Genomic DNA, 26,208 nt, shown 5'->3' on the forward strand with positions numbered 1-26,208 from the left:
TACATAATCTATATAAAGTGTATAGGGTTATTGTTTTATAGCATGGATGAATGAAATGTAATGTACGTGAAAATTATTGAATATCATTCTTGAAATGAACATAGATCATCCATAATTTCAATTTGCCAATCAGTAAACGATCACAAGATGGCGCTCCAACAAAACAGTCTGCTTAACAGCGCCCTCAAAATAGTAGAATTATATAACCGTCTTAAGCAAGTCAATGACATCTATTCTTCTACCTGAATAATGCATCACCACTGGACGTTTTTAGCAGGCTTTGTAAGCACTGGGTAAATAAATAAGTAAAAAACAGCACTTCACAGGATTGCAAGCAATTATTGTTAGATTTATACGTCAGCTGTGATGCCATTTATCCATTTTAATTGAGTCGGGTTAAGCAGGTGTTTAATTCAAATTCGACGTATTTGCAATTTTGCGACCATATAAATGGCGATCGATGTCATTGAAATTAGATGAAACTAAATGCTGGAGATTGGATCGCGAATGGAATTTGCAATTTGGAAATGTTTCGATTCAATTATTCTCCAATTCGTGGATTCAAAACATACTCATTCCCCAGGTGAGGCTCGAACTAACAACCTCCGCATTACTCAGTAACAGAGCAGTACTGCCATATAAGTACGGCGCGCTAACCGATTGTGCCACTGGGGAAGATGAAACAAACAATTGAGTGCACTTTCAATAGTATAACCGCATTTTGTTCAATACAACTTGCGTTAGAAATCTCGTGGAATTTTAATATTAGTTCTCTTTATTTAAATTTGACGGTTCATATATAATTGTACGAATATAAGTTAAAAGTAATGCATATACAGAACAAATACACTCACACGTAGCTGATATTTAGCAGCACGGTTTATTATTAAAACTTTCTTGAAACTGGTGGGTAATACAAAATGACTCGAATTGAAGATATCTGACTACTTGCATTGAAAGATTGGCCAGGAATGTCACGCGCAGTGTCTTTTGTGACATTACTAACAATACGTCCAACACGTTTAATCCTTTTATTATCCAATACATCACAGTGTCCGGCTTTTCGTTTCGACTGACAACGTAGTATTTTGGCAATACTAAAGTCACTAAACTCATTTCCGTTTACATGTCTTTCTTGTGTTCTCTCGCTATGTGTAATCGAGGAAACGTAATTTGGCGTCTTTTTCTTGCATGACTCCACCGACGACGGCGTGCTTTCAGGTTTATATCGCGCAATATAATCCTCGTTCGCTTGGCTGTTAGTTGTTATAAACTCGTGGATATTGGATTTCTTATATCCTCGACGACGGCGGCGGAAGTCGCTTTCAGCAAACATTTCTTTCCAACCCTCTGCTAGTCTCCAGAAATGACCGTGAGTCAGGTCATGTATACTACGAGGACTCTTGATGAAGCAATTGTTCAAAGAGAGGTTATGACGGATTGATTTCTTCCAGCAAGGGCTCTTCTCACGATAATATGGAAAAGTTGTCTCTATATAGCGGTAGATATCTTTCAATGTAGCCCTATGTTCCGCGTATGACCTTATAGCCAAGACGATAAGTGCTACGAAGCTATACGGCGGTCGGTCTATGCATGACAATGTATTGTGAGAGTTGAAATTATTGGTATACGGTGGATTGGCATACATATGCTGTGTGCGTGAGTAAATATCTGCAGCATACATTAAGTTACCTCTTGGATTGTGCATCGTCATCTCGAATGATGTAATTTTTGTGAATTTAAGAATGGCTTGAGTCAGCAAGGTAGACCATATGTCACCTTGAAATCTGCATATTATTCAAAATAACCCAATCAGAGAGCAGGAAAACAAATGGCATTAACCCCTAATTAAAATACAGCACTTAATGGCGATAATCGAACAAATTTACCTATTGTGTTATCCATAATATAATGTGCTTCGCACTTTCATAAATATCTCACCTGTTACATAATCTATATAAAGTGTATTGGGTTATTGTTTTATAGCACGGATGAATGAAATGTAATGTACGTGAAAATTATTGAATATCATTCTTGAAATGAACATAGATCATCCGTAATTTCAATTTGCCAATCAGTAAACGATCACAAGATGGCGCTCCAACAAACAGTCTGCTTAACAGCGCCCTCAAAATAGTAGAATTACATAACCGTCTTAAGCAAGTCAATGACATCTATTCTTCTACCTGAATAATGCATCACCACTGGACTGTTTTAGCAGGCTTTGTAAACACTGGGTAAATAAATAAGTAAGAAACAGCACTTCACAGGATTGCAAGCAATTATCGTTAGATTTATACGTCAGCTGTGATGCCATTTATCCATTTTAATTGAGTCGGGTTAAGCAGGTGTTTAACTCAAATTCGACGTATTTGCAATTTTGCGACCATATAAATGGCGATCGATGTCATTTAAATTAGATGAAACTAAATGCTGGAGATTGGATCACGAATGGAATTTGCGATTTGGAAATGTTTCGATTCAATTATTCTCCAATTCGTGGATTCAAAACATACTCATTCCCCAGGTGAGGCTCGAACTCACAACCTCCGCATTACTCAGTAACAGAGCAATACTGCCATATAAGTACGGCGCGCTAACCGATTGTGCCACTGGGGAAGATGAAACAAACAATTGAGTGCACTTTCAATAGTATAACCGCATTTTGTTCAATAAAACTTGTGTCAGAAATCTCGTGGAATTTTAATATTAGTTCTCTTTATTTAAATTTGACGGTTCATATATAATTGTACGAATATAAGTTAAAAGTAATACATATACAGAACAAATACACTCACACGTAGCTGATATTTAGCAGCACGGTTTATTATTAAAACTTTCTTGAAACTGGTGGGTAATACAAAATGACTCGAATTGAAGATATCTGACTACTTGCATTAAAAGATTGGCCAGGAATGTCACGCGCAGTGTCTTTTGTGACATTACTAACAATACGTCCAACACGTTTAATCCTTTTATTATCCAATACATCACAGTGTCCGACTTTTCGTTTCGACTGACAACGTAGTATTTTGGCAATACTAAAGTCACTAAACTCATTTCCGTTTACATGTCTTTCTTGTGTTCTCTCGCTATGTGTAATCCAGGAAACGTAATTTGGCGTCTTTTTCTTGCATGACTCCACCGACGACGGCGTGCTTTCAGGTTTATATCGCGCAATATAATCCTCGTTCGCTTGGCTGTTAGTTGTTATAAACTCGTGGTTATTGGATTTCTTATATCCTCGACGACGGCGGCGGAAGTCGCTTTCAGCAAACATTTCTTTCCAACCCTCTGCTAGTCTCCAGAAATGACCGTGAGTCAGGTCATGTATACTACGAGGACTCTTGATGAAGCAATTGTTCAAAAAGAGGTTATGACGGATTGATTTCTTCCAGCAAGGGCTCTTCTCACGATAATACGGAAAAGTTGTCTCTATATAGCGGTAGATATCTTTCAATGTAGCCCTCTGTTCCGCGTATGACCTTATAGCCAAGACGATAAGTGCTACGAAGCTATACGGCGGTCGGTCTATGCATGACAATCTATTGTGAGAGTTGAAATTACTGGTATACGGTGGATTGGCATACATATGCTGTGTGCGTGAGTAAATATCTGCAGCATACATTAAGTTACCTCTTGGATTGTGCATCGTCATCTCGAATGATGTAATTTTTGTGAATTTAAGAATGGCTTGAGTCAGCAAGGTAGACCATATGTCACCTTGAAATCTGCATATTATTCAAAATAACCCAATCAGAGAGCAGGAAAGCAAATGGCATTAACCCCTAATTAAAATACAGCACTTAATGGCGATAATCGAACAAATTTACCTATTGTGTTATCCGTAATATAATGTGCTTCGCACTTTCATAAATATCTCACCTGTTACATAATCTATATAAACTGTATTGGGTTATTGTTTTATAGCATGGATGAATGAAATGTAATGTACGTGAAAATTATTGAATATCATTCTTGAAATGAACATAGATCATCCGTAATTTCAATTTGCCAATCAGTAAACGATCACAAGATGGCGCTCCAACAAACAGTCTACTTAACAGCGCCCTCAAAATAGTAGAATTACATAACCGTCTTAAGCAAGTCAATGACATCTATTCTTCTACCTGAATAATGCATCACCACTGGACTGTTTTAGCAGGCTTTGTAAACACTGAGTAAATAAATAAGTAAGAAACAGCACTTCACAGGATTGCAAGCAATTATCGTTAGATTTATACGTCAGCTGTGATGCCATTTATCCATTTTAATTGAGTCGGGTTAAGCAGGTGTTTAACTCAAATTCGACGTATTTGCAATTTTGCGACCATATAAATGGCGATCGATGTCATTTAAATTAGATGAAACTAAATGCTGGAGATTGGATCGCGAATGGAATTTGCGATTTGGAAATGTTTCGATTCAATTATTCTCCAATTCGTGGATTCAAAACATACTCATTCCCCAGGTGAGGCTCGAACTCACAACCTCCGCATTACTCAGTAAGAGAGCAGTACTGCCATATAAGTACGGCGCGCTAACCGATTGTGCCACTGGGGAAGATGAAACAAACAATTGAGTGCACTTTCAATAGTATAACCGCATTTTGTTCAATACAACTTGCGTCAGAAATCTCGTGGAATTTTAATATTAGTTCTCTTTATTTAAATTTGACGGTTCATATATAATTGTACGAATATAAGTTAAAAGTAATACATATACAGAACAAATACACTCACACGTAGCTGATATTTAGCAGCACGGTTTATTATTAAAACTTTCTTGAAACTGGTGGGTAATACAAAATGACTCGAATTGAAGATATCTGACTACTTGCATTGAAAGATTGGCCAGGAATGTCACGCGCAGTGTCTTCTGTGACATTACTAACAATACGTCCAACACGTTTAATCCTTTTATTATCCAATACATCACAGTGTCCGGCTTTTCGTTTCGACTGACAACGTAGTATTTTGGCAATACTAAAGTCACTAAACTCATTTCCGTTTACATGTCTTTCTTGTGTTCTCTCGCTATGTGTAATCGAGGAAACGTAATTTGGCGTCTTTTTCTTGCATGACTCCACCGACGACGGCGTGCTTTCAGGTTTATATCGCGCAATATAATCCTCGTTCGCTTGGCTGTTAGTTGTTATAAACTCGTGGTTATTGGATTTCTTATATCCTCGACGACGGCGGCGGAAGTCGCTTTCAGCAAACATTTCTTTCCAACCCTCTGCTAGTCTCCAGAAATGACCGTGAGTCAGGTCATGTATACTACGAGGACTCTTGATGAAGCAATTGTTCAAAGAGAGGTTATGACGGATTGATTTCTTCCAGCATGGGCTCTTCTCACGATAATACGGAAAAGTTGTCTCTATATAGCGGTAGATATCTTTCAATGTAGCCCTCTCTTCCGCGTATGACCTTATAGCCAAGACGATAAGTGCTACGAAGCTATACGGCGGTCGGTCTATGCATGACAATCTATTGTGAGAGTTGAAATTACTGGTATACGGTGGATTGGCATACATATGCTGTGTGCGTGAGTAAATATCTGCAGCATACATTAAGTTACCTCTTGGATTGTGCATCGTCATCTCGAATGATGTAATTTTTGTGAATTTAAGAATGGCTTGAGTCAACAAGGTAGACCATATGTCACCTTGAAATCTGCATATTATTCAAAATAACCCAATCAGAGAGCAGGAAAACAAATGGCATTAACCCCTAATTAAAATACAGCACTTAATGGCGATAATCGAACAAATTTACCTATTGTGTTATCCCTAATATCATGTGCTTTGCACTTTCATAAATATCTCACCTGTTACATAATCTATATAAAGTGTATTGGGTTATTGTTTTATAGCATGGATGAATGAAATGTAATGTACGTGAAAATTATTGAATATCATTCTTGAAATGAACATAGATCATCCGTAATTTCAATTTGCCAATCAGTAAACGATCACAAGATGGCGCTCCAACAAACAGTCTGTTTAACAGCGCCCTCAAAATAGTAGAATTATATAACCGTCTTAAGCAAGTCAATGACATCTATTCTTCTACTTGAATAATGCATCACCACTGGACGATTTTAGCAGGCTTTGTAAACACTGGGTAAATAAATAAGTAAAAAACAGCACTTCACAGGATTGCAAGCAATTATCGTTAGATTTATACGTCAGCTGTGATGCCATTTATCCATTTTAATTGAGTCGGGTTAAGCAGGTGTTTAACTCAAATTCGACGTATTTGCAATTTTGCGACCATATAAATGGCGATCGATGTCATTTAAATTAGATGAAACTAAATGCTGGAGAATGGATCGCGAATGGAATTTGCGATTTGGAAATGTTTCGATTCAATTATTCTCCAATTCGTGGATTCAAAACATACTCATTGCCCAGGTGAGGCTCGAACTCACAACCTCCGCATTACTCAGTAACAGAGCAGTACTGCCATATAAGTACGGCGCGCTAACCGATTGTGCCACTGGGGAAGATGAAACAAACAATTGAGTGCACTTACAATAGTATAACCGCATTTTGTTCAATACAACTTGCGTCAGAAATCTCGTGGAATTTTAATATTAGTTCTCTTTATTTAAATTTGACGGTTCATATATAATTGTACGAATATGAGTTAAAAGTAATACATATACAGAACAAATACACTCACACGTAGCTGATATTTAGCAGCACGGTTTATTATTAAAACTTTCTTGAAACTGGTGGGTAATACAAAATGACTCGAATTGAAGATATCTGACTACTTGCATTGAAAGATTGGCCAGGAATGTCACGCGCAGTGTCTTTTGTGACAATACTAACAATACGTCCAACACGTTTAATCCTTTTATTATCCAATACATCACAGTGTCCGGCTTTTCGTTTCGACTGACAACGTAGTATTTTGGCAATACTAAAGTCACTAAACTCATTTCCGTTTACATGTCTTTCTTGTGTTCTCTCGCTATGTGTAATCGAGGAAACGTAATTTGGCGTCTTTTTCTTGCATGACTCCACCGACGACGGCGTGCTTTCAGGTTTATATCGCGCAATATAATCCTCGTTCGCTTGGCTGTTAGTTGTTATAAACTCGTGGTTATTGGATTTCTTATATCCTCGACGACGGCGGCGGAAGTCGCTTTCAGCAAACATTTCTTTCCAACCCTCTGCTAGTCTCCAGAAATGACCGTGAGTCAGGTCATGTATACTACGAGGACTCTTGATGAAGCAATTGTTCAAAGAGAGGTTATGACGGATTGATTTCTTCCAGCAAGAGCTCTTCTCACGATAATACGGAAAGGTTGTCTCTATATAGCGGTAGATATCTTTCAATGTAGCCCTCTGTTCAGCGTATGACCTTATAGCCAAGACGATAAGTGCTACGAAGCTATACGGCGGTCGGTCTATGCATGACAATCTATTGTGAGAGTTGAAATTACTGGTATACGGTGGATTGGCATACATATGCTGTGTGCGTGAGTAAATATCTGCAGCATACATTAAGTTACCTCTTGGATTGTGCATCGTCATCTCGAATGATGTATTTTTTGTGAATTTAAGAATGGCTTGAGTAAACAAGGTAGACCATATGTCACCTTGAAATCTGCATATTATTCAAAATAACCCAATCGGAGAGCAGGAAAACAAATGGCATTAACCCCTAATTAAAATACAGCACTTAATGGCGATAATCGAACAAATTTACCTATTGTGTTATCCGTAATATCATGTGCTTTGCACTTTCATAAATATCTCACCTGTTACATAATCTATATAAAGTGTATAGGGTTATTGTTTTATAGCATGGATGAATGAAATGTAATGTACGTGAAAATTATTGAATATCATTCTTGAAATGAACATAGATCATCCATAATTTCAATTTGCCAATCAGTAAACGATCACAAGATGGCGCTCCAACAAAACAGTCTGCTTAACAGCGCCCTCAAAATAGTAGAATTATATAACCGTCTTAAGCAAGTCAATGACATCTATTCTTCTACCTGAATAATGCATCACCACTGGACGTTTTTAGCAGGCTTTGTAAGCACTGGGTAAATAAATAAGTAAAAAACAGCACTTCACAGGATTGCAAGCAATTATTGTTAGATTTATACGTCAGCTGTGATGCCATTTATCCATTTTAATTGAGTCGGGTTAAGCAGGTGTTTAATTCAAATTCGACGTATTTGCAATTTTGCGACCATATAAATGGCGATCGATGTCATTGAAATTAGATGAAACTAAATGCTGGAGATTGGATCGCGAATGGAATTTGCAATTTGGAAATGTTTCGATTCAATTATTCTCCAATTCGTGGATTCAAAACATACTCATTCCCCAGGTGAGGCTCGAACTAACAACCTCCGCATTACTCAGTAACAGAGCAGTACTGCCATATAAGTACGGAGCGCTAACCGATTGTGCCACTGGGGAAGATGAAACAAACAATTGAGTGCACTTTCAATAGTATAACCGCATTTTGTTCAATACAACTTGCGTTAGAAATCTCGTGGAATTTTAATATTAGTTCTCTTTATTTAAATTTGACGGTTCATATATAATTGTACGAATATAAGTTAAAAGTAATGCATATACAGAACAAATACACTCACACGTAGCTGATATTTAGCAGCACGGTTTATTATTAAAACTTTCTTGAAACTGGTGGGTAATACAAAATGACTCGAATTGAAGATATCTGACTACTTGCATTGAAAGATTGGCCAGGAATGTCACGCGCAGTGTCTTTTGTGACATTACTAACAATACGTCCAACACGTTTAATCCTTTTATTATCCAATACATCACAGTGTCCGGCTTTTCGTTTCGACTGACAACGTAGTATTTTGGCAATACTAAAGTCACTAAACTCATTTCCGTTTACATGTCTTTCTTGTGTTCTCTCGCTATGTGTAATCGAGGAAACGTAATTTGGCGTCTTTTTCTTGCATGACTCCACCGACGACGGCGTGCTTTCAGGTTTATATCGCGCAATATAATCCTCGTTCGCTTGGCTGTTAGTTGTTATAAACTCGTGGATATTGGATTTCTTATATCCTCGACGACGGCGGCGGAAGTCGCTTTCAGCAAACATTTCTTTCCAACCCTCTGCTAGTCTCCAGAAATGACCGTGAGTCAGGTCATGTATACTACGAGGACTCTTGATGAAGCAATTGTTCAAAGAGAGGTTATGACGGATTGATTTCTTCCAGCAAGGGCTCTTCTCACGATAATATGGAAAAGTTGTCTCTATATAGCGGTAGATATCTTTCAATGTAGCCCTATGTTCCGCGTATGACCTTATAGCCAAGACGATAAGTGCTACGAAGCTATACGGCGGTCGGTCTATGCATGACAATGTATTGTGAGAGTTGAAATTATTGGTATACGGTGGATTGGCATACATATGCTGTGTGCGTGAGTAAATATCTGCAGCATACATTAAGTTACCTCTTGGATTGTGCATCGTCATCTCGAATGATGTAATTTTTGTGAATTTAAGAATGGCTTGAGTCAGCAAGGTAGACCATATGTCACCTTGAAATCTGCATATTATTCAAAATAACCCAATCAGAGAGCAGGAAAACAAATGGCATTAACCCCTAATTAAAATACAGCACTTAATGGCGATAATCGAACAAATTTACCTATTGTGTTATCCATAATATAATGTGCTTCGCACTTTCATAAATATCTCACCTGTTACATAATCTATATAAAGTGTATTGGGTTATTGTTTTATAGCACGGATGAATGAAATGTAATGTACGTGAAAATTATTGAATATCATTCTTGAAATGAACATAGATCATCCGTAATTTCAATTTGCCAATCAGTAAACGATCACAAGATGGCGCTCCAACAAACAGTCTGCTTAACAGCGCCCTCAAAATAGTAGAATTACATAACCGTCTTAAGCAAGTCAATGACATCTATTCTTCTACCTGAATAATGCATCACCACTGGACTGTTTTAGCAGGCTTTGTAAACACTGGGTAAATAAATAAGTAAGAAACAGCACTTCACAGGATTGCAAGCAATTATCGTTAGATTTATACGTCAGCTGTGATGCCATTTATCCATTTTAATTGAGTCGGGTTAAGCAGGTGTTTAACTCAAATTCGACGTATTTGCAATTTTGCGACCATATAAATGGCGATCGATGTCATTTAAATTAGATGAAACTAAATGCTGGAGATTGGATCACGAATGGAATTTGCGATTTGGAAATGTTTTGATTCAATTATTCTCCAATTCGTGGATTCAAAACATACTCATTCCCCAGGTGAGGCTCGAACTCACAACCTCCGCATTACTCAGTAACAGAGCAAATACTGCCATATAAGTACGGCGCGCTAACCGATTGTGCCACTGGGGAAGATGAAACAAACAATTGAGTGCACTTTCAATAGTATAACCGCATTTTGTTCAATACAACTTGTGTCAGAAATCTCGTGGAATTTTAATATTAGTTCTCTTTATTTAAATTTGACGGTTCATATATAATTGTACGAATATAAGTTAAAAGTAATACATATACAGAACAAATACACTCACACGTAGCTGATATTTAGCAGCACGGTTTATTATTAAAACTTTCTTGAAACTGGTGGGTAATACAAAATGACTCGAATTGAAGATATCTGACTACTTGCATTAAAAGATTGGCCAGGAATGTCACGCGCAGTGTCTTTTGTGACATTACTAACAATACGTCCAACACGTTTAATCCTTTTATTATCCAATACATCACAGTGTCCGGCTTTTCGTTTCGACTGACAACGTAGTATTTTGGCAATACTAAAGTCACTAAACTCATTTCCGTTTACATGTCTTTCTTGTGTTCTCTCGCTATGTGTAATCCAGGAAACGTAATTTGGCGTCTTTTTCTTGCATGACTCCACCGACGACGGCGTGCTTTCAGGTTTATATCGCGCAATATAATCCTCGTTCGCTTGGCTGTTAGTTGTTATAAACTCGTGGTTATTGGATTTCTTATATCCTCGACGACGGCGGCGGAAGTCGCTTTCAGCAAACATTTCTTTCCAACCCTCTGCTAGTCTCCAGAAATGACCGTGAGTCAGGTCATGTATACTACGAGGACTCTTGATGAAGCAATTGTTCAAAAAGTGGTTATGACGGATTGATTTCTTCCAGCAAGGGCTCTTCTCACGATAATACGGAAAAGTTGTCTCTATATAGCGGTAGATATCTTTCAATGTAGCCCTCTGTTCCGCGTATGACCTTATAGCCAAGACGATAAGTGCTACGAAGCTATACGGCGGTCGGTCTATGCATGACAATCTATTGTGAGAGTTGAAATTACTGGTATACGGTGGATTGGCATACATATGCTGTGTGCGTGAGTAAATATCTGCAGCATACATTAAGTTACCTCTTGGATTGTGCATCGTCATCTCGAATGATGTAATTTTTGTGAATTTAAGAATGGCTTGAGTCAGCAAGGTAGACCATATGTCACCTTGAAATCTGCATATTATTCAAAATAACCCAATCAGAGAGCAGGAAAGCAAATGGCATTAACCCCTAATTAAAATACAGCACTTAATGGCGATAATCGAACAAATTTACCTATTGTGTTATCCGTAATATAATGTGCTTCGCACTTTCATAAATATCTCACCTGTTACATAATCTATATAAACTGTATTGGGTTATTGTTTTATAGCATGGATGAATGAAATGTAATGTACGTGAAAATTATTGAATATCATTCTTGAAATGAACATAGATCATCCGTAATTTCAATTTGCCAATCAGTAAACGATCACAAGATGGCGCTCCAACAAACAGTCTGCTTAACAGCGCCCTCAAAATAGTAGAATTACATAACCGTCTTAAGCAAGTCAATGACATCTATTCTTCTACCTGAATAATGCATCACCACTGGACTGTTTTAGCAGGCTTTGTAAACACTGAGTAAATAAATAAGTAAGAAACAGCACTTCACAGGATTGCAAGCAATTATCGTTAGATTTATACGTCAGCTGTGATGCCATTTATCCATTTTAATTGAGTCGGGTTAAGCAGGTGTTTAACTCAAATTCGACGTATTTGCAATTTTGCGACCATATAAATGGCGATCGATGTCATTTAAATTAGATGAAACTAAATGCTGGAGATTGGATCGCGAATGGAATTTGCGATTTGGAAATGTTTCGATTCAATTATTCTCCAATTCGTGGATTCAAAACATACTCATTCCCCAGGTGAGGCTCGAACTCACAACCTCCGCATTACTCAGTAAGAGAGCAGTACTGCCATATAAGTACGGCGCGCTAACCGATTGTGCCACTGGGGAAGATGAAACAAGCAATTGAGTGCACTTTCAATAGTATAACCGCATTTTGTTCAATACAACTTGCGTCAGAAATCTCGTGGAATTTTAATATTAGTTCTCTTTATTTAAATTTGACGGTTCATATATAATTGTACGAATATAAGTTAAAAGTAATACATATACAGAACAAATACACTCACACGTAGCTGATATTTAGCAGCACGGTTTATTATTAAAACTTTCTTGAAACTGGTGGGTAATACAAAATGACTCGAATTGAAGATATCTGACTACTTGCATTGAAAGATTGGCCAGGAATGTCACGCGCAGTGTCTTCTGTGACATTACTAACAATACGTCCAACACGTTTAATCCTTTTATTATCCAATACATCACAGTGTCCGGCTTTTCGTTTCGACTGACAACGTAGTATTTTGGCAATACTAAAGTCACTAAACTCATTTCCGTTTACATGTCTTTCTTGTGTTCTCTCGCTATGTGTAATCGAGGAAACGTAATTTGGCGTCTTTTTCTTGCATGACTCCACCGACGACGGCGTGCTTTCAGGTTTATATCGCGCAATATAATCCTCGTTCGCTTGGCTGTTAGTTGTTATAAACTCGTGGTTATTGGATTTCTTATATCCTCGACGACGGCGGCGGAAGTCGCTTTCAGCAAACATTTCTTTCCAACTCTCTGCTAGTCTCCAGAAATGACCGTGAGTCAGGTCATGTATACTACGAGGACTCTTGATGAAGCAATTGTTCAAAGAGAGGTTATGACGGATTGATTTCTTCCAGCAAGGGCTCTTCTCACGATAATACGGAAAAGTTGTCTCTATAGAGCGGTAGATATCTTTCAATGTAGACCTCTGTTCCGCGTATGACCTTATAGCCAAGACGATAAGTGCTACGAAGCTATACGGCGGTCGGTCTATGCATGACAATCTATTGTGAGAGTTGAAATTACTGGTATACGGTGGATTGGCATACATATGCTGTGTGCGTGAGTAAATATCTGCAGCATACATTAAGTTACCTCTTGGATTGTGCATCGTCATCTCGAATGATGTAATTTTTGTGAATTTAAGAATGGCTTGAGTCAACAAGGTAGACCATATGTCACCTTGAAATCTGCATATTATTCAAAATAACCCAATCAGAGAGCAGGAAAACAAATGGCATTAACCCCTAATTAAAATACAGCACTTAATGGCGATAATCGAACAAATTTACCTATTGTGTTATCCGTAATATCATGTGCTTCGCACTTTCATAAATATCTCACCTGTTACATAATCTATATAAAGTGTATTGGGTTATTGTTTTATAGCATGGATGAATGAAATGTAATGTACGTGAAAATTATTGAATATCATTCTTGAAATGAACATAGATCATCCGTAATTTCAATTTGCCAATCAGTAAACGATCACAAGATGGCGCTCCAACAAACAGTCTGCTTAACAGCGCCCTCAAAATAGTAGAATTACATAACCGTCTTAAGCAAGTCAATGACATCTATTCTTCTACCTGAATAATGCATCACCACTGGACTGTTTTAGCAGGCTTTGTAAACACTGAGTAAATAAATAAGTAAAAAACAGCACTTCACAGGATTGCAAGCAATTATCGTTAGATTTATACGTCAGCTGTGATGCCATTTATCCATTTTAATTGAGTCGGGTTAAGCAGGTGTTTAACTCAAATTCGACGTATTTGCAATTTTGCGACCATATAAATGGCGATCGATGTCATTTAAATTAGATGAAACTTAATGCTGGAGATTGGATCACGAATGGAATTTGCGATTTGGAAATGTTTCGATTCAATTATTCTCCAATTCGTGGATTCAAAACAGACTCATTCCCCAAGTGAGGCTCGAACTCACAACCTCCGCATTACTCAGTAAGAGAGCAGTACTGCCATATAAGTACGGCGCGCTAACCGATTGTGCCACTGGGGAAGATGAAACAAACAATTGAGTGCACTTCCAATAGTATAACCGCATTTTGTCCAATACAACTTGCGTCAGAAATCTCGTGGAATTTTAATATTAGTTCTCTTTATTTAAATTTGACGGTTAATATATAATTGTACGAATATAAGTTAAAAGTAATACATATACAGAACAAATACACTCACACGTAGCTGATATTTAGCAGCACGGTTTATTATTAAAACTTTCTTGAAACTGGTGGGTAATACAAAATGACTCGAATTGAAGATATCTGACTACTTGCATTGAAAGATTGGCCAGGAATGTCACGCGCAGTGTCTTTTGTGACATTACTAACAATACGTCCAACACGTTTAATCCTTTTATTATCCAATACATCACAGTGTCCGGCTTTTCGTTTCGACTGACAACGTAGTATTTTGGCAATACTAAAGTCACTAAACTCATTTCCGTTTACATGTCTTTCTTGTGTTCTCTCGCTATGTGTAATCGAGGAAACGTAATTTGGCGTCTTTTTCTTGCATGACTCCACCGACGACGGCGTGCTTTCAGGTTTATATCGCGCAATATAATCCTCGTTCGCTTGGCTGTTAGTTGTTATAAACTCGTGGTTATTGGATTTCTTATATCCTCGACGACGGCGGCGGAAGTCGCTTTCAGCAAACATTTCTTTCCAACCTGTTACATAAGCTCGAACTCACAACCTCCGCATTACTCAGTAACAGAGCAGTACTGCCATATAAGTACGGCGCGCTAACCGATTGTGCCACTGGGGAAGATGAAACAAACAATTGAGTGCACTTCCAATAGTATAACCGCATTTTGTCCAATACAACTTGCGTCAGAAATCTCGTGGAATTTTAATATTAGTTCTCTTTATTTAAATTTGACGGTTAATATATAATTGTACGAATATAAGTTAAAAGTAATACATATACAGAACAAATACACTCACACGTAGCTGATATTTAGCAGCACGGTTTATTATTAAAACTTTCTTGAAACTGGTGGGTAATACAAAATGACTCGAATTGAAGATATCTGACTACTTGCATTGAAAGATTGGCCAGGAATGTCACGCGCAGTGTCTTTTGTGACATTACTAACAATACGTCCAACACGTTTAATCCTTTTATTATCCAATACATCACAGTGTCCGGCTTTTCGTTTCGACTGTCAACGTAGTATTTTGGCAATACTAAAGTCACCAAAACTCATTTCCGTTTACATGTCTTTCTTGTGTTCTCTCACTATGTGTAATCGAGGAAACGTAATTTGGCGTCTTTTTCTTGCATGACTCCACCGACGACGGCGTGCTTTCAGGTTTATATCGCGCAATATAATCCTCGTTCGCTTGGCTGTTAGTTGTTATAAACTCGTGGTTATTGGATTTCTTATATCCTCGACGACGGCGGCGGAAGTCGCTTTCAGCAAACATTTCTTTCCAACCCTCTGCTAGTCTCCAGAAATGACCGTGAGTCAGGTCATGTATACTACGAGGACTCTTGATGAAGCAATTGTTCAAAGAGAGGTTATGACGGATTGAATTCTTCCAGCCAGGGCTCGTCACACGATAATACGGAAAAGTTGTCTCTATATAGCGGTAGATATCTTACAATGTAGCCCTCTGTTCCGCGTATGACCTTATAGCCAAGACGATAAGTGCTACGAAGCTATACGGTGGTCGGTCTATGCATGACAATCTATTGTGAGAGTTGAAATTACTGGTATACGGTGGATTGGCATACATATGCTGTGTGCGTGAGTAAATATTTGCAGCATACATTAAGTTACCTCTTGGATTGTGCATCGTCATCTCGAATGATGTAATTTTTGTGAATTTAAGAATGGCTTGAGTCAACAAGGTAGACCATATGTCACCTTGAAATCTGCATATTATTCAAAATAACCCAATCAGAGAGCAGGAAAACAAATGGCATTAACCCCTAATTAAAATACAGCACTTAATGGCGATAATCGAACAAATTTACCTATTGTGTTATCCAAAATATCATGTGCTTTGCCCTTTCATAAATATCTCACCTGTTACATAATCTAATCCTTTTAATCCTTTTATTATCCAATACATCACAGTGTCCGGCTTTTCGTTTCGACTGACAACGTAGTATTTTGGCAATACTAAAGTCACTAAACTCATTTCCGTTTACATGTCTTTCTTGTGTTCTCTCGCTATGTGTAATCGAGGAAACGTAATTTGGCGTCTTTTTCTTGCATGACTCCACCGACGACGGCGTGCTTTCAGGTTTATATCGCGCAATATAATCCTCGTTCGCTTGGCTGTTAGTTGTTATAAACTCGTGGTTATTGGATTTCTTATATCCTCGACGACGGCGGCGGAAGTCGCTTTCAGCAAACATTTCTTTCCAACCCTCTGCTAGTCTCCAGAAATAACCGTGAGTCAGGTCATGTATACTACGAGGACTCTTGATGAAGCAATTGTTCAAAGAGAGGTTATGACGGATTGATTTCTTCCAGCAAGGGCTCTTCTCACGATAATACGGAAAAGTTGTCTAAATATAGCGGTAGATATCTTTCAATGTAGCCCTCTGTTCCGAGTATGACCTTATAGCCAAGACGATAAGTGCTACGAAGCTATACGGCGGTCGGTCTATGCATGACAATGTACTGTGAAAGTTGAAATTACTGGTATACGGTGGATTGGCATACATATGCTGTGTGCGTGAGTAAATATCTGCAGCATACATTAAGTTACCTCTTGGATTGTGCATCGTCATCTCGAATGATGTAATTTTTGTGAATTTAAGAATGGCTTGAGTCAGCAAGGTAGACCATATGTCACCTTGAAATCTGCATATTATTCAAAATAACCCAATCAGAGAGCAGGAAAACAAATGGCATTAACCCCTAATTAAAATACAGCACTTAATGGCGATAATCGAACAAATTTACCTATTGTGTTATCCGTAATATAATGTGCTTCGCACTTTCATAAATATCTCACCTGTTACATAATCTATATAAACTGTATTGGGTTATTGTTTTATAGCATGGATGAATGAAATGTAATGTACGTGAAAATTATTGAATATCATTCTTGAAATGAACATAGATCATCCGTAATTTCAATTTGCCAATCAGTAAACGATCACAAGATGGCGCTCCAACAAACAGTCTGCTTAACAGCGCCCTCAAAATAGTAGAATTACATAACCGTCTTAAGCAAGTCAATGACATCTATTCTTCTACCTGAATAATGCATCACCACTGGACTGTTTTAGCAGGCTTTGTAAACACTGAGTAAATAAATAAGTAAGAAACAGCACTTCACAGGATTGCAAGCAATTATCGTTAGATTTATACGTCAGCTGTGATGCCATTTATCCATTTTAATTGAGTCGGGTTAAGCAGGTGGTTAACTCAAATTCGACGTATTTGCAATTTTGCGACCATATAAATGGCGATCGATGTCATTTAAATTAGATGAAACTAAATGCTGGAGATTGGATCGCGAATGGAATTTGCGATTTGCAAATGTTTCGATTCAATTATTCTCCAATTCGTGGATTCAAAACATACTCATTCCACAGGTGAGGCTCGAACTCACAACCTCCGCATTACTCAGTAACAGAGCAGTACTGCCATATAAGTACGGCGCGCTAACCGATTGTGCCACTGGGGAAGATGAAACAAATAATTGAGTGCACTTTCAATAGTATAACCGCATTTTGTTCAATACAACTTGCGTCAGAAATCTCGTGGAATTTTAATATTAGTTCTCTTTATTCAAATTTGACGCTTCATATATAATTGTACGAATATAAGTTAAAAGTAATACATATACAGAACAAATACACTCGCACGTAGCTGATATTTAGCAGCACGGTTTATTATTAAAACTTTCTTGAAACTGGTGGGTAATACAAAATGACTCGAATTGAAGATATCTGACTAATTGCATTGAAAGATTGGCCAGGAATGTCACGCGCAGTGTCTTTTGTGACATTACTAACAATACGTCCAACACGTTTAATCCTTTTATTATCCAATGCATCACAGTGTCCGGCTTTTCGTTTCGACTGACAACGTAGTATTTTGGCAATACTAAAGTCACTAAACTCATTTCCGTTTACATGTCTTTCTTGTGTTCTCTCGCTATGTGTAATCGAGGAAACGTAATTTGGCGTCTTTTTCTTGCATGACTCCACCGACGACGGCGTGCTTTCAGGTTTATATCGGGTAATATAATCCTCGTTCGCTTGGCTGTTAGTTGTTATAAACTCGTGGTTATTGGATTTCTTATATCCTCGACGACGGCGGCGGAAGTCGCTTTCAGCAAACATTTCTTTCCAACCCTCTGCTAGTCTCCAGAAATGACCGTGAGTCAGGTCATGTATACTACGAGGACTCTTGATGAAGCAATTGTTCAAAGAGAGGTTATGACGGATTGAATTCTTCCAGCCAGGGCTCGTCACACGATAATACGGAAAAGTTGTCTCTATATAGCGGTAGATATCTTTCAATGTAGCCCTCTGTTCCGCGTATGACCTTATAGCCAAGACGATAAGTGCTACGAAGCTATACGGTGGTCGGTCTATGCATGACAATCTATTGTGAGAGTTGAAATTACTGGTATACGGTGGATTGGCATACATATGCTGTGTGCGTGAGTAAATATTTGCAGCATACATTAAGTTACCTCTTGGATTGTGCATCGTCATCTCGAATGATGTAATTTTTGTGAATTTAAGAATGGCTTGAGTCAACAAGGTAGACCATATGTCACCTTGAAATCTGCATATTATTCAAAATAACCCAATCAGAGAGCAGGAAAACAAATGGCATTAACCCCTAATTAAAATACAGCACTTAATGGCGATAATCGAACAAATTTACCTATTGTGTTATCCAAAATATCATGTGCTTTGCCCTTTCATAAATATCTCACCTGTTACATAATCTATATAAAGTGTATTGGGTTATTGTTTTATAGCATGGATGAATGAAATGTAATGTACGTGAAAATTATTGAATATCATTCTTGAAATGAACATAGATCATCCGTAATTTCAATTTGCCAATCAGTAAACGATCACAAGATGGCGCTCCAACAAACAGTCTGCTTAACAGCGCCCTCAAAATAGTAGAATTATATAACCGTCTTAAGCAAGTCAATGACATCTATCCTTCTACCTGAATAATGCATCACCACTGGACGTTTTTAGCAGGCTTTGTAAACACTGGGTAAATAAATAAGTAAAAAACAGCACTTCACAGGATTGCAAGCAATTATCGTTAGATTTATACGTCAGCTGTGATGCCATTTATCCATTTTAATTGAGTCGGGTTAAGCAGGTGTTTAACTCAAATTCGACGTATTTGCAATTTTGCGACCATATAAATGGCGATCGATGTCATTTAAATTAGATGAAACTAAATGGTGGAGATTGGATCGCGAATGGAATTTGCGATTTGGAAATGTTTCGATTCAATTATTCTCCAATTCGTGGATTCAAAACATACTCATTCCCCAGGTGAGGCTCGAACTCACAACCTCCGCATTACTCAGTAACAGAGCAGTACTGCCATATAAGTACGGCGCGATAACCGATTGTGCCACTGGGGAAGATGAAACAAACAATTGAGTGCACTTGCAATAGTATAACCGCATTTTGTTCAATACAACTTGCGTCAGAAATCTCGTGGAATTTTAATATTAGTTCTCTTTATTTAAATTTGACGGTTCATATATAATTGTACGAATATAAGTTAAAAGTAATACATATACAGAACAAATACACTCACACGTAGCTGATATTTAGCAGCACGGTTTATTATTAAAACTTTCTTGAAACTGGTGGGTAATACAAAATGACTCGAATTGAAGATATCTGACTACTTGCATTGAAAGATTGGCCAGGAATGTCACGCGCAGTGTCTTTTGTGACATTACTAACAATACGTCCAACACGTTTAATCCTTTTATTATCCAATACATCACAGTGTCCGGCTTTTCGTTTCGACTGTCAACGTAGTATTTTGGCAATACTAAAGTCACCAAAACTCATTTCCGTTTACATGTCTTTCTTGTGTTCTCTCGCTATGTGTAATCGAGGAAACGTAATTTGGCGTCTTTTTCTTGCATGACTCCACCGACGACGGCGTGCTTTCAGGTTTATATCGCGCAATATAATCCTCGTTCGCTTGGCTGTTAGTTGTTATAAACTCGTGGTTATTGGATTTCTTATATCCTCGACGACGGCGGCGGAATCGCTTTCAGCAACCATTTCTTTCCAACCCTCTGCTAGTCTCCAGAAATGACCGTGAGTCAGGTCATGTATACTACGAGGACTCTTGATGAAGCAATTGTTCAAAGAGAGGTTATGACGGATTGATTTCTTCCAGCAAGGGCTCTTCTCACGATAATACGGAAAAGTTGTCTCTATAGAGCGGTAGATATCTTTCAATGTAGCCCTCTGTTCCGCGTATGACCTTATAGCCAAGACGATAAGTGCTACGAAGCTATACGGCGGTCGGTCTATGCATGACAATGTACTGTGAGAGTTGAAAATACTGGTATACGGTGGATTGGCATACATATGCTGCGTGCGTGAGTATACATCTGCAGCATACATTAAGTTACCTCTTGGAGTGTGCATCGTCATCTCGAATGATGTATTTTTTGTGAATTTAAGAATGGTTTGAATCAACAAGGTAGACCATAAGTCACCTTGAAATCTGCATATTATTCAAAATAACCCAATCAGAGAGCAGGAAAACAAATGGCATTAACCCCTAATTAAAATACAGCACTTAATGGTGATAATGGAACAAATTTACCTATTGTGTTATCCGTAATATCATGTGCTTCGCACTTTCATAAATATCTCACCTGTTACATAATCTATATAAAGTGTATTGCGTTATTGTTTTATAGCATGGATGAATGAAATGTAATGTACGTGAAAATTATTGAATATCATTCTTGAAATGAACATAGATCATCCGTAATTTCAATTTGCCATTCAGTAAACGATCACAAGATGGCGCTCCAACAAACAGTCTGCTTAACAGCGCCCTCAAAATAGTAGAATTATATAACCGTCTTAAGCAAGTCAATGACATCTATTCTTCTACCTGAATAATGCATCACCACTGGACGTTTTTAGCAGGCTTTGTAAACACTGGGTAAATAAATAAGTAAAAAACAGCACTTCACAGGATTGCAAGCAATTATCGTTAGATTTATACGTCAGCTGTGATGCCATTTATCCATTTTAATTGAGTCGGGTTAAGCAGGTGTTTAACTCAAATTCGACGTATTTGCAATTTTGCGACCATATAAATGGCGAGCGATGTCATTTAAATTAGATGAAACTAAATGCTGGTGATTGGATCGCGAATGGAATTTGCGATTTGGAAATGTTTCGATTCAATTATTCTCCAATTCGTGGATTCAAAACATACTCATTCCCCAGGTGAGGCTCGAACTCACAACCTCCGCATTACTCAGTAACAGAGCAGTACTGCCATATAAGTACGGCGCGCTAACCGATTGTGCCACTGGGGAAGATGAAACAAACAATTGAGTGCACTTGCAATAGTATAACCGCATTTTGTTCAATACAACTTGCGTCAGAAATCTCGTGGAATTTTAATATTAGTTCTCTTTATTTAAATTTGACGGTTCATATATAATTGTACGAATATAAGTTAAAAGTAATACATATACAGAACAAATACACTCACACGTAGCTGATATTTAGCAGCACGGTTTATTATTAAAACTTTCTTGAAACTGGTGGGTAATACAAAATGACTCGAATTGAAGATATCTGACTACTTGCATTGAAAGATTGGCCAGGAATGTCACGCGCAGTGTCTTTTGTGACATTACTAACAATACGTCCAACACGTTTAATCCTTTTATTATCCAATACATCACAGTGTCCGGCTTTTCGTTTCGACTGACAACGTAGTATTTTGGCAATACTAAAGTCACTAAACTCATTTCCGTTTACATGTCTTTCTTGTGTTCTCTCGCTATGTGTAATCGAGGAAACGTAATTTGGCGTCTTTTTCTTGCATGACTCCACCGACGACGGCGTGCTTTCAGGTTTATATCGCGCAATATAATCCTCGTTCGCTTGGCTGTTAGTTGTTATAAACTCGTGGTTATTGGATTTCTTATATCCTCGACGACGGCGGCGGAAGTCGCTTTCAGCAAACATTTCTTTCCAACCCTCTGCTAGTCTCCAGAAATGACCGTGAGTCAGGTCATGCATACTACGAGGACTCTTGTTGAAGCAATTGTTCAAAGAGAGGTTATGACGGATTGATTTCTTCCAGCAAGGGCTCTTCTCACGATAATACGGAAAAGTTGTCTCTATATAGCGGTAGATATCTTTCAATGTAGCCCTCTGTTCCACATATGACCTTATAGCCAAGACGATAAGTGCTACGAAGCTATACGGCGGTCGGTCTATGCATGACAATCTATTGTGAGAGTTGAAATTACTGGTATACGGTGGATTGGCATACATATGCTGTGTGCGTGAGTAAATATCTGCAGCATACATTAAGTTACCTCTTGGATTGTGCATCGTCATCTCGAATGATGTAATTTTTGTGAATTTAAGAATGGCTTGAGTCAACAAGGTAGACCATATGTCACCTTGAAATCTGCATATTATTCAAAATAACCCAATCAGAGAGCAGGAAAACAAATGGCATTAACCCCTAATTAAAATACAGCACTTAATGGCGATAATCGAACAAATTTACCTATTGTGTTATCCCTAATATCATGTGCTTTGCACTTTCATAAATATCTCACCTGTTACATAATCTATATAAAGTGTATTGGGTTATTGTTTTATAGCATGGATGAATGAAATGTAATGTACGTGAAAATTATTGAATATCATTCTTGAAATGAACATAGATCATCCGTAATTTCAATTTGCCAATCAGTAAACGATCACAAGATGGCGCTCCAACAAACAGTCTGCTTAACAGCGCCCTCAAAATAGTAGAATTATATAACCGTCTTAAGCAAGTCAATGACATCTATTCTTCTACCTGAATAATGCATCACCACTGGACTGTTTTAGCAGGCTTTGTAAACACTGAGTAAATAAATAAGTAAGAAACAGCACTTCACAGGATTGCAAGCAATTATCGTTAGATTTATACGTCAGCTGTGATGCCATTTATCCATTTTAATTGAGTCGGGTTAAGCAGGTGTTTAACTCAAATTCGACGTATTTGCAATTTTGCGACCATATAAATGGCGATCGATGTCATTTAAATTAGATGAAACTAAATGCTGGAGATTGGATCGCGAATGGAATTTGCGATTTGGAAATGTTTCGATTCAATTATTCTCCAATTCGTGGATTCAAAACATACTCATTCCCCAGGTGAGGCTCGAACTCACAACCTCCGCATTACTCAGTAACAGAGCAGTACTGCCATATAAGTACGGCGCGCTAACCGATTGTGCCACTGGGGAAGATGAAACAAACAATTGAGTGCACTTTCAATAGTATAACCGCATTTTGTTCAATACAACTTGCGTCAGAAATCTCGTGGAATTTTAATATTAGTTCTCTTTATTCAAATTTGACGCTTCATATATAATTGTACGAATATAAGTTAAAAGTAATACATATACAGAACAAATCCACTCACACGTAGCTGATATTTAGCAGCACGGTTTATTATTAAAACTTTCTTGAAACTGTGAATAATACAAAATGACTCGAATTGAAGATATCTGACTACTTGCATTGAAAGATTGGCCAGGAATGTCACGCGCAGTGTCTTTTGTGACATTACTAACAATACGTCCAACACGTTTAATCCTTTATTGTCCGATACATCACAGTGGCCGGCTTTTCGTTTCGACTGACAACGTAGTATTTTGGCAATACTAAAGTCACTAAACTGTTTTCCGTTTACATGTCCTTCTTGTGTTCTCTCGCTATGTGTAATCGAGGAAACGTAATTTGGCGTCTGTTTCTTGCATGACTCCACCGACGACGGCGTGCTTTCAGGTTTATATCGCGCAATATAATCATCGTTCGCGTGGCTGTTAGTTGTTATAAACTCGTGGTTATTGGATTTCTTATATCCTCGACGACGGTGGCGGAAGTCGCTTTCAGCAAACATTTCTTTCCAACCCTTTGCTAGTCTCCAGAAATGACCGTGAGTCAGGTCCTGTATACTACGAGGACTCTTGATGAAGCAATTGTTCAAAGAGAGGTTATGACGGATTGAATTCTTCCAGCCAGGGCTCGTCACACGATAATACGGAAAAGTTGTCTCTATATAGCGGTAGATATCTTTCAATGTAGCCCTCTGTTTCGCGTATGACCTTATAGCCAAGACGATGAGTGCTACGAAGCTATACGGCGGTCGGTCTATGCATGACAATGTACTGTGAAAGTTGAAATTACTGGTATACGGTGGATTGGCATACATATGCTGTGTGCGTGAGTAAATATCTGCAGCATACATTAAGTTACCTCTTGGATTGTGCATCGTCATCTCGAATGATGTAATTTTTGTGAATTTAAGAATGGCTTGAGTCAGCAAGGTAGACCATATGTCACCTTGAAATCTGCATATTATTCAAAATAACCCAATCAGAGAGCAGGAAAACAAATGGCATTAACCCCTAATTAAAATACAGCACTTAATGGCGATAATCGAACAAATTTACCTATTGTGTTATCCGTAATATAATGTGCTTCGCACTTTCATAAATATCTCACCTGTTACATAATCTATATAAACTGTATTGGGTTATTGTTTTATAGCATGGATGAATGAAATGTAATGTACGTGAAAATTATTGAATATCATTCTTGAAATGAACATAGATCATCCGTAATTTCAATTTGCCAATCAGTAAACGATCACAAGATGGCGCTCCAACAAACAGTCTGCTTAACAGCGCCCTCAAAATAGTAGAATTACATAACCGTCTTAAGCAAGTCAATGACATCTATTCTTCTACCTGAATAATGCATCACCACTGGACTGTTTTAGCAGGCTTTGTAAACACTGAGTAAATAAATAAGTAAGAAACAGCACTTCACAGGATTGCAAGCAATTATCGTTAGATTTATACGTCAGCTGTGATGCCATTTATCCATTTTAATTGAGTCGGGTTAAGCAGGTGTTTAACTCAAATTCGACGTATTTGCAATTTTGCGACCATATAAATGGCGATCGATGTCATTTAAATTAGATGAAACTAAATGCTGGAGATTGGATCGCGAATGGAATTTGCGATTTGCAAATGTTTCGATTCAACTATTCTCCAATTCGTGGATTCAAAACATACTCATTCCACAGGTGAGGCTCGAACTCACAACCTCCGCATTACTCAGTAACAGAGCAGTACTGCCATATAAGTACGGCGCGCTAACCGATTGTGCCACTGGGGAAGATGAAACAAATAATTGAGTGCACTTTCAATAGTATAACCGCATTTTGTTCAATACAACTTGCGTCAGAAATCTCGTGGAATTTTAATATTAGTTCTCTTTATTCAAATTTGACGCTTCATATATAATTGTACGAATATAAGTTAAAAGTAATACATATACAGAACAAATCCACTCACACGTAGCTGATATTTAGCAGCACGGTTTATTATTAAAACTTTCTTGAAACTGTGAATAATACAAAATGACTCGAATTGAAGATATCTGACTACTTGCATTGAAAGATTGGCCAGGAATGTCACGCGCAGTGTCTTTTGTGACATTACTAACAATACGTCCAACACGTTTAATCCTTTATTGTCCGATACATCACAGTGGCCGGCTTTTCGTTTCGACTGACAACGTAGTATTTTGGCAATACTAAAGTCACTAAACTGTTTTCCGTTTACATGTCCTTCTTGTGTTCTCTCGCTATGTGTAATCGAGGAAACGTA

At 37.9% G+C, this 26,208-nt stretch overlaps 13 non-coding genes across 13 annotated transcripts; all 13 read right to left on the reverse strand.

Moving 5' to 3' along the window:
* Window positions 1–575: 575 nt before the first annotated feature.
* Window positions 576–675, reverse strand: TRNAI-UAU (transfer RNA isoleucine (anticodon UAU)). Its single transcript has 2 exons — window positions 638–675; window positions 576–611 (listed from the first exon to the last, which is right to left on the reverse strand). It is a non-coding gene; the product is annotated as a tRNA-Ile (tRNA).
* A 1,844-nt stretch (window positions 676–2,519) lies between these two features.
* On the reverse strand, window positions 2,520–2,619 carry TRNAI-UAU (transfer RNA isoleucine (anticodon UAU)). Its single transcript has 2 exons — window positions 2,582–2,619; window positions 2,520–2,555 (listed from the first exon to the last, which is right to left on the reverse strand). It is a non-coding gene; the product is annotated as a tRNA-Ile (tRNA).
* A 1,844-nt stretch (window positions 2,620–4,463) lies between these two features.
* Window positions 4,464–4,563, reverse strand: TRNAI-UAU (transfer RNA isoleucine (anticodon UAU)). Its single transcript has 2 exons — window positions 4,526–4,563; window positions 4,464–4,499 (listed from the first exon to the last, which is right to left on the reverse strand). It is a non-coding gene; the product is annotated as a tRNA-Ile (tRNA).
* Window positions 4,564–6,407: 1,844 nt separating this feature from the next.
* Window positions 6,408–6,507, reverse strand: TRNAI-UAU (transfer RNA isoleucine (anticodon UAU)). Its single transcript has 2 exons — window positions 6,470–6,507; window positions 6,408–6,443 (listed from the first exon to the last, which is right to left on the reverse strand). It is a non-coding gene; the product is annotated as a tRNA-Ile (tRNA).
* Window positions 6,508–8,352: 1,845 nt separating this feature from the next.
* Window positions 8,353–8,452, reverse strand: TRNAI-UAU (transfer RNA isoleucine (anticodon UAU)). Its single transcript has 2 exons — window positions 8,415–8,452; window positions 8,353–8,388 (listed from the first exon to the last, which is right to left on the reverse strand). It is a non-coding gene; the product is annotated as a tRNA-Ile (tRNA).
* A 1,844-nt stretch (window positions 8,453–10,296) lies between these two features.
* Window positions 10,297–10,397, reverse strand: TRNAI-UAU (transfer RNA isoleucine (anticodon UAU)). Its single transcript has 2 exons — window positions 10,360–10,397; window positions 10,297–10,332 (listed from the first exon to the last, which is right to left on the reverse strand). It is a non-coding gene; the product is annotated as a tRNA-Ile (tRNA).
* A 1,844-nt stretch (window positions 10,398–12,241) lies between these two features.
* On the reverse strand, window positions 12,242–12,341 carry TRNAI-UAU (transfer RNA isoleucine (anticodon UAU)). Its single transcript has 2 exons — window positions 12,304–12,341; window positions 12,242–12,277 (listed from the first exon to the last, which is right to left on the reverse strand). It is a non-coding gene; the product is annotated as a tRNA-Ile (tRNA).
* Window positions 12,342–14,185: 1,844 nt separating this feature from the next.
* Window positions 14,186–14,285, reverse strand: TRNAI-UAU (transfer RNA isoleucine (anticodon UAU)). Its single transcript has 2 exons — window positions 14,248–14,285; window positions 14,186–14,221 (listed from the first exon to the last, which is right to left on the reverse strand). It is a non-coding gene; the product is annotated as a tRNA-Ile (tRNA).
* A 3,555-nt stretch (window positions 14,286–17,840) lies between these two features.
* Window positions 17,841–17,940, reverse strand: TRNAI-UAU (transfer RNA isoleucine (anticodon UAU)). The gene is made up of 2 exons: window positions 17,903–17,940; window positions 17,841–17,876 (listed from the first exon to the last, which is right to left on the reverse strand). It is a non-coding gene; the product is annotated as a tRNA-Ile (tRNA).
* A 1,844-nt stretch (window positions 17,941–19,784) lies between these two features.
* On the reverse strand, window positions 19,785–19,884 carry TRNAI-UAU (transfer RNA isoleucine (anticodon UAU)). The gene is made up of 2 exons: window positions 19,847–19,884; window positions 19,785–19,820 (listed from the first exon to the last, which is right to left on the reverse strand). It is a non-coding gene; the product is annotated as a tRNA-Ile (tRNA).
* Window positions 19,885–21,728: 1,844 nt separating this feature from the next.
* TRNAI-UAU (transfer RNA isoleucine (anticodon UAU)) lies at window positions 21,729–21,828 on the reverse strand. The gene is made up of 2 exons: window positions 21,791–21,828; window positions 21,729–21,764 (listed from the first exon to the last, which is right to left on the reverse strand). It is a non-coding gene; the product is annotated as a tRNA-Ile (tRNA).
* A 1,844-nt stretch (window positions 21,829–23,672) lies between these two features.
* TRNAI-UAU (transfer RNA isoleucine (anticodon UAU)) lies at window positions 23,673–23,772 on the reverse strand. The gene is made up of 2 exons: window positions 23,735–23,772; window positions 23,673–23,708 (listed from the first exon to the last, which is right to left on the reverse strand). It is a non-coding gene; the product is annotated as a tRNA-Ile (tRNA).
* Window positions 23,773–25,614: 1,842 nt separating this feature from the next.
* Window positions 25,615–25,714, reverse strand: TRNAI-UAU (transfer RNA isoleucine (anticodon UAU)). Its single transcript has 2 exons — window positions 25,677–25,714; window positions 25,615–25,650 (listed from the first exon to the last, which is right to left on the reverse strand). It is a non-coding gene; the product is annotated as a tRNA-Ile (tRNA).
* Between the last annotated feature and the right edge of the window lie 494 nt (window positions 25,715–26,208).

The sequence above is a fragment of the Saccoglossus kowalevskii genome, chromosome 4 (assembly GCF_978046115.1).
Source record: "Saccoglossus kowalevskii chromosome 4, keSacKowa6.1, whole genome shotgun sequence".
Classification (NCBI taxonomy): domain Eukaryota; kingdom Metazoa; phylum Hemichordata; class Enteropneusta; family Harrimaniidae; genus Saccoglossus; species Saccoglossus kowalevskii.